At 45.2% G+C, this 7,878-nt stretch overlaps 1 protein-coding gene across 2 annotated transcripts in view; it reads left to right on the forward strand.

The window, feature by feature from the left end:
• Positions 1 to 451: 451 nt before the first annotated feature.
• Positions 452 to 7,878, forward strand: part of Wasf2 (WASP family member 2) — a 67,013-nt gene continuing 59,586 nt past the window's right edge. The window contains exon 1 of one of the 2 annotated variants that reach the window (XM_021159839.2): positions 452 to 623. The gene's annotated coding sequence lies outside the window, so the exon portion shown is untranslated. The remainder of the gene's footprint in view (positions 624 to 7,878) is intronic. The other variant, XM_029476050.1, reaches the window with a different exon arrangement.

Below are 7,878 nucleotides of genomic sequence, written 5' to 3' on the forward strand. Positions count from 1 at the left end.
GCCCCCACCCGACTTTCGGTCCCGCTTGGGACAAGGCGTGAAGGGACAGAACGATCTGCCACTTGAGGGGTGTCCATAGAAAGTTCATAGGCTCGGCCTGTTCCTTACACAAAAAACAGGCTGGCTCTCTGGACTCTAATAAAAATAAATCGTGTTTCAACACATGTTAGTCGAGGTCTTTCCCTGTCTTAGCAGATATTTTTGTACTTAAACTTGGGCGTCGATGTACCTTTAGTCCCATCTCCACTTGGTTTGTCCTCGCCTCTGTTTACTCCGATTGCGGAAGTCGCTCGGGTGGAGTTCCCGGGACACTACCTTTGAATACGTCTTTTGCGTACTTATTTAATTGGCATTGGATTCAGACCAATGGGATAGCTGGGAGCTCCGGGCGGGTGGGGCAGGGAGCCAATCAGAACGGTTGGCGGGGTGTGGCTGCGTCCCGGGGCGGGGAAATCGCGTAATGGCGGACTCAGGCCGGTGGAGTGCGGCTGGGGGCGTAGCGCGCTGAGGGGGGCGTCCGGCTGAGTAGCAGCCCGGGAAGCAGTGGGCTGGAGCGTTCTCCGTGGGGACGCGGACCGGCTGCCCAGCCCTTCATGTCGCTGAGGGCGACTGCGCGAGGTCAGGTGAGCAACAAGTCCCCCTGGGCGCGCCCGGCTGTGAGACGCGAGCGCCGGCCCGGCCACCCCTGCAAGGGTCCGGGGGCACCCGGTGTCCGCTCTGACCGTCGCTGGTGTGGCTCGTGTGTTGTCAGCGCGGTGGCGACACCTCAGGGGTGGTGGTGACTCAGAGTGCCCTTTGGAGACTAGGGAGGGTCGGCGAAAGTGGCCCTGCCACCAACCCACTGTGTGCTCTTGAGCAAGTCACTTCCGTCTTCGGGCCTCAGTTTACCATTTGTAAATAGACTTCACCGAAGCCTGTGAATTGGGTCTCAGCAACTCCCCGAGCTCCTGGACAAGTTCTTCTCCAGGCTGAGCCTCAGTTTTCATATTTGGACCATAAAGTAATTGAGGTGCTCTTTGGTGGACCCTGGCTGCTAGGCTGGGGGTAGGGACATTGTGGAGGAGTGTGTGAGCGCGCGCACATGTGCACAGAATGAGCCCTAGAAAAAGGAGCCTTGGCTTACGGGCCACTTGTACCAATGCATGGGTGCTACCCAGATCGTGACAGGGGAGGGCTAAATCCTGTGGTCCTTTGAGATGAGGAAATGCTATACAGTCGTTCATAGATTCAGAGATCAGGGGTTACCCTTGGCGTTTAAGCCCAGCACTGAAGAGGAAGAAAGCCAAGGAAAATGTTAATGCCCTACTATGTGCCAAACCTTAGGTCCAAGTGCTTGTTTAGTTTTTCCAGCTGTCCTTGTAAGTTTACTGGTGAGGAAGTCAAGTAGGTTTCAGAGAAGTAACTTGCTCAGGGTGACACCGGAATGTGTGGCGCTTACCAAAGGGAGGGTGTTTCCTCTGGGAAGCACCGGGCGCAGGGATAAGTTAGTGTTCTCTTACAAAGTTTGCTTTGTCATAAATGGAGGGAGGGGTCTAGCCCGGAGAGTTGATTTCACTTTTGGTGTGGAGACAGGCTAGGTCTTGAGCTCAGGATTATTCATTATAAGCCCATCTCCTTTTCTTGCTCTGTGACTAAGGAAGGGCCATTTCTAAGTGTTAAAAATCACTTCGAAGTGTGTCAGAACAGCAGAGGATTCAGTTTGAGTCCCAGGCAGGTGTCACCAATATTTGTTGTATAGAGACTTGAGTTTTGACTCCCGGTGGTGTCATCAGAGTGTCTTTCTCTCCTCTGTACAAAGGCTACATTTTATTGGGAGGGAGAATTTATCCATCTGTTGTATAATTTCTTTGGGTTCCTTGGGGCTAAAGTTTCAGTGGCCTGCCTGTGTTCAAGTGTAGCCTTTCTTTCTTTGTTCTTTCCTTATCTTGCAGATGAGTGAAGGCAGTGGACTTTGAGTAGGAGTAGCTGGGTACCTTAGCCCTTAAGTTTTCCAAACCGCCAGAGCTTTGGGTTAATCAAAATAGCAGGTCCAGCTGTGGGTATTGTTCTCATGTGCCAGTGTTAGGGAGGGAAATCCGAGGAGGAAGTTGCTGAGAAAGAGGGCGTTTCTGAGCCGTGGAGCCAATATGTATTTTCTTTGTTTGAAATTCTAAAACCAGAAAAGCAGCAGCTAGAGGAAGGAAGGAAAGGACTTGCAAGCCTGCTTCCTGTCAGGGAGCTGTAAGGACTGTCCCGAGCCATGTGGGAGGCACCGCTTGCCCAGAAAAAGGCAGTTGAGTTGGCTGGCCTTTGAGAACAGTCTTCTAGATTTTAGAATATAGAATGAAGTAACTTTAGGTCTTAAATCTTCCAGGGTAAACGATTAAGGGACTCTTTATTGACTCATCACTGTTGGTTCGTTGTCCCCATCATACTTCCCAGGCTTTGTCTGAGTTTTAACTGTGATTACAAACTCTGGGTTTTAACATAATCTGACTTTCCTACTAGAGGGTGCAAAGCCACCAGCACTTGAAAAATATGTTTGCCCATTTATTTATATCCATGTTGTCATTTTCTTTTTAATGTTGCTATTTATTTATTTATTTATTTATGAGTCTGGGTCTTCCTATGTAACTCAGGCTTACCTTGATCCCAGTATTTTCCTGCGTCAGACTCCCAAATGTTGGGATTCTAGGCATCAAGCATTAGCATACTCCACTTGGTTTTTGACATTTAAGGTTTTTTGTTTTTTTTTTAAATGGTTGTGAATCACACAACTTATGCAGTGACTTATGTCCTCTGCCAGAGCAACAAGTGCTCTTACCTGCTGAGCCATCTCCTCAGCCCCTTGTGCCTTTTTTTTTTTAATATATTTTATTTTACTTTTAATTGTCTGAATGAGCATTTATCTTTGTGTGAATGTGTGTGACTCTAGTTCCAGAGGATCTGATTCCCTCTTCTGATGTCAGGCAGCCAGCATGTGCACTGCACACGCACACTGCACACACGCACGCGCACACACACACACACACACACACACACTGCGTGCTGCACATGCATACGTGCAAGCAAGATACACAGTAAATATTATACAGAAAAGTTGATTTCAGTGTCTGAAAATAGTGTTGTGTAGAAAACGTTTTTTTCCTGTGATGTAAAACTTTTACTTTAATTAAAATGTAGTCAGTGGGCATTTTCTCTTAGATGCTGAAGTACGCCTTTTAGCTCTCTCTCTGTACTTGTTTTGATAAAGTACAATGATCCCCCCCCCCTTTTTCTGTCTGTGGTTCTGCTAAGCAGACACTCTTTCCAGCTGAATTACATCACCATCCTCATTTATAAATAATAATTTGTAGGTTGTTTGCTCTTTATTTTCTGTAAACTCAAAGATTGGTGTTTGCAGGACTTTAGAGCTGATTTTCCTTCAGGGTGATACTTAGTGTAACGTGGGATAATCGCTAGGAGATGGAATCTGGGTCAAATTTTTTCTTTTTTCCTTTCTGTTTTTCTTGGTGTTTTGAGACAAGGTTTCTTGTAGTACAGGCTTGCCTGGACTTAGCTCTGTAGCTGGGGATGAATTTGAAGTCTTTTTTGCTTGTTGGTTTTATTTTAAAAAGATTTCTAAGTTTGGGTGTTTTGTTTGCATGCATATGTTTGTGCCTGGTCATATGGACACCCGGGAACTGGAGCTACAAACAGTTGAGCAGCCATCTGGGTGCTGGGAACTGAACCGAGGTCCTCTAGAGGAAGGAATGTCTAGTGCTACTAACTGCTATTTCTTCAGCCCCTGACCTTGAACTCTTGATTCTCTACCTCTAGATTTGGGTTTAGAGGCTTGTATAAAAGTAATTCTTGGTGGATTTTCTATGCCATTTTTCCCAAATAAACACAGGATGTTTTCTACATTGCTCTAGCCCCTTTTAGCTCCCAAATAAAGACACAGAAACCTGTTTTTTTTTTTTTTCCCCGTTACAGAAATCCGCCTGCCTCTGCCTCCCGAGTGCTTGGATTAAAGACGTGTACCATCACGCCCAGCTTTTTTTTAAAAAGATTTATTTCATTTATATGAGTACACTGTAACTGTCTTCAAACAGACCAGGAGAGGGCATCAGATCTCATTACAGATGGTTGTGAGCCACCATGTGGTTTCTGGGAATTGAACTCAGGACCTGTGGAAGAGTAGTCGGTGCTCTTAACCACTGAGCCATCTATCTCTCCAGCCCGAGACCTGGTATTTTTATTAACAAACTACAAGCCTAAGCTGGGAAAGTTCTGAGCTATTCTAACCTTCCAATGCTGTCCATTCCCATCCATGTGTCCCTTTACCTTCAATCCGTGTCTTGCCCTGGCTTGCTCTGGTCCGTGTGACCTCACGGAGACTCCCTTAGTGACCTCACGGTGACTCCTTATTTGTTTCCGGCACTTTCCTTTCTTCTTCACTCTCTGGGACCCCCTGACCGGGATTGGAAGTCTCTCCCTATTCTCTTCTCTCAGCTAATTGTCTGATCAGCTCTTTATCAAACCAATCAGGAGGTGATGGAGAAGAATGTTTACAAAACACTGAGACAGGTGATGCTTCATAAAAGCAACATTACCAAAGTCTGGACATACTCCTGCTCTCTGGGGTGCAGAGATCAGCATGGGGGTTACACAGTGCACAAAACCATCCCCCAACAGGCTTGGGCCATTATACCCAGGTTTTGTGTGCTGGGGATCGAAGCCAGGACCTCAGTGCACGCTAGGCAAGTGCTCTACCAACTAAGCCCCATCTTCAGTCATATGCTATGCACTCTTAGTTCTTCTGAGCTACCTCTGCCATAGAATGAAGTTCACTGTTTGACAATGAAGGATTTCTTCTCTTTGTAAGAAACCTCAGGACAACATAGATTTTAAGAACTTTGTTCCACAGACTATGGGACCATTGTGTTTGAAGCCTTTATTCAGTTCGTCCTCCGATTTGAACGGCACCATAGTGTCTGTTAATAGCACTTTGACGGGGATGTAGAGAGGGTGTGGAATGGTGATTGGAAGCTGGGGGTGGAGTAGTTGTGGGATTGGACTAGGGAATAGGCGTGATTATTATCTAGACTACCCACTTCCTTCCATTTCATAAGCGCTGATACTATTGAAAGTAATTGTAAAATAGCGAACCAGCATGTTACATGCTAAGATATGCTTGTGATTCTGCGTAAGTCATCTTAGCATTTGGGAGTTCAAGGACAGCCTGGTGTACAGAGTTGAGTACCAGGACAGCCAGGGCTACACAAACCATGTCTTGAAAAACAAACAAACAAACAAACAAACACCACCACCACCACCACAAACTCAAACCAAGTTAACTGTGTCTTATATTTCTTTTGTGTTTGTAATTCCTAAAGACCAGAGCTTCAAACTGATCATATCAGGATTTTTCATGAAAAATGTGCTTATTAAGTGGCATAGGAGCTCTGATGTCAATACATAATCAGGTTAAGAATTATTTATCTTAGGCTGGAGAGATGACTCAGTGGTTGGGAGCACTGACTGCTCTTCCAGAGGTCCTGAGTTCAATTCCCAGCAACCACATGGTGGCTCACAACCATCTGTAATGGGACCTGATGCCCTCTTCTGGTGTGTCTAAACAGAATGACAGTGTACTCACATACAGGGGAAAAAAAAAAAATATATATATATATATATATATATATATATATATATATATAATTGTTTATCTTTCTAGCTCAATGTTTGAGAGCACTGACTGCTCTTCCCAGAGGACCTGGGTTCAACCCCTGCACTACATGGCAGCTCACAACTGTCTGTAACTCCAAGATCTGACACCTTCACATAGCCATGCATGCAGGCAAAACACCAATGCATATAAAATAAAGGCAAATAAATTATCTGTCATTTAGTGTGTGTGTGTGTGTGTGTGTGTGTGAGAGAGAGAGAGAGAGAGAGAGAGAGAGAGAGATTGAGATTGAGAGAGATGCAGTCGATGCATGTGTGCCACAGAAGGTGTGTGGAGGGTAGAGGACTACTTTGGGGTCAGTTCTCTCCTTTCATCTGGTATCCAGGGGTTGAACTCAAGGTTGTCAGGTTGTGAAGTTTTTACTTGTTGAGCCTATTGATACATCATTGATAGATTACATTGTAACTGCTTGATAATATTTTTTGGTGAGTTTTGTGCTGGCAGTAACATGAATTGAGTATGTTAAAAGATGGTTCAGACCTGGCAGTGGTGGCACACACTTTTAATCCCAGCACTTGGGAGGCAGAGGCAGGCGGATTTCTGAATTCGAGGCCAGCCTGGTCTACAGAGTGAGTTCCAGGACAGCCAGTGCCACAGAGGAACCCTGTCTCCAAAATCAACAACACTTGCCTTTGACTAGATTTTGAGTGCTGGGATTACAGATGTGAACCACTGGGGTTACAGATGTGGACCACTGGGGTTACAGATGTGGACCACTGGGATTACAGATGTGGACCACGTGACTGGCCAGCTGAAGCTTATTTTTATTAGCCTGGTTGAGTGGGATGACAGGTGATAATTGGGGAATAGGTAGAAATGAATAATTTTGGGGAATTTGGGTTAGGGAGGAAGACTCCTGGGCACCAGTGATGCCAAAGGAAGACATGGAAAGTTGTAGGTTGAGGGCTCAGTGGTTAATTATTGTTCTTACAGAGGAACTGAGTTCCCAGCACCCACACATCAGGTGGCTTACAGCCAGCTCCAGGGAACTGAGATCTCTGGTCTCTGGGCACCTGCACGTATGTGTACATACCCACATGCAAATAGACACATAGACATAGTTTAAAATAATAAAAACAAAATAAAATAAATAGGGGAAAGTTGTAGTTTGAATGGGTCTCCAGCATAACATGAGAAAGAATTGATGGTCCGTCGCTTTTGGTTGACTAAAGAATTGAAAGGTTCCTCAGGGAAGGAGGCTATGCCATTGGATGCTTTAGAGCTGATCTCAGCCATTTTCTGCTTTAGGAAAGGCTCATTGACTACCCTCCCCCCTTCGTCAAACCATTAATCAGAGTCAAAACTTAGACAACAAAAGCTACTTAATCCTGAGAACAGGGAAGAGCATACCAATTAGTTATCCAGTACTAAATGGTCAGCTCTGAGAATCAAATCCAAACAAGTAACAAGTCAGAGCACACACTGACACACACATACACACAAAAATGAGGGGAAAAGGCCATGAATTCAAAAGGGAACAAAGCACAAGTAGATACATTGAAGGTTTGGAGGGAGGAAAGGAGAGGGGGACATGATGTAATTATATTATTATTTAAAAAAATTGTTTTACTCCCAATCCCAAGTCAGACAAGTTAGAAAATTCCTTTCCCTTACTGTGAGTTGCTGCTGCTTTTTGTTCTTCCTTCTTTTCCTCCTCTTTTTTCCAAGATAGGTTTTTCTGTAGCCCCAGGTGTCCTGGAACTCAGAGAGATTCTATTGCAAGTGTCTCCCAAGTGCTCTGATCAAAGGCATGCGCCATCACACCTGGCTTACTATGTGCTTCTTAAGGATAGGGCTTAATGTTATTCTCTCTCTCTCTAATGGAAATGAACCCAGGACCTCCTATATGCTAGGCAAGTGCCACACTATTGAGCCACATCCCCAGCATTTTTTAATTTTTAATTTTTCTCGATACAGGGTCTCACTATGTAGTTCTGAACTTTCTGGAACTCACTAGACCAGGCTGGCCTCAAATGCACATAGATCCGTCTGGTCTCCTAAGTGCTGGGATTTTAGGCATGCCACCAGCTTTGTTGTTCTTTTTTTTGTTTGTTTGTTTAAGATTTATTTATTTAGCCGGGCGGTGGTGGCGCACGCCTTTAATCCCAGCACTTGGGAGGCAGAGGCAGGCGGATTTCTGAGTTCGAGGCCAGCCTGGTCTACAAAGT

Source organism: Mus caroli, chromosome 4 (assembly GCF_900094665.2).
Source record: "Mus caroli chromosome 4, CAROLI_EIJ_v1.1, whole genome shotgun sequence".
NCBI classification, from domain to species: domain Eukaryota; kingdom Metazoa; phylum Chordata; class Mammalia; order Rodentia; family Muridae; genus Mus; species Mus caroli.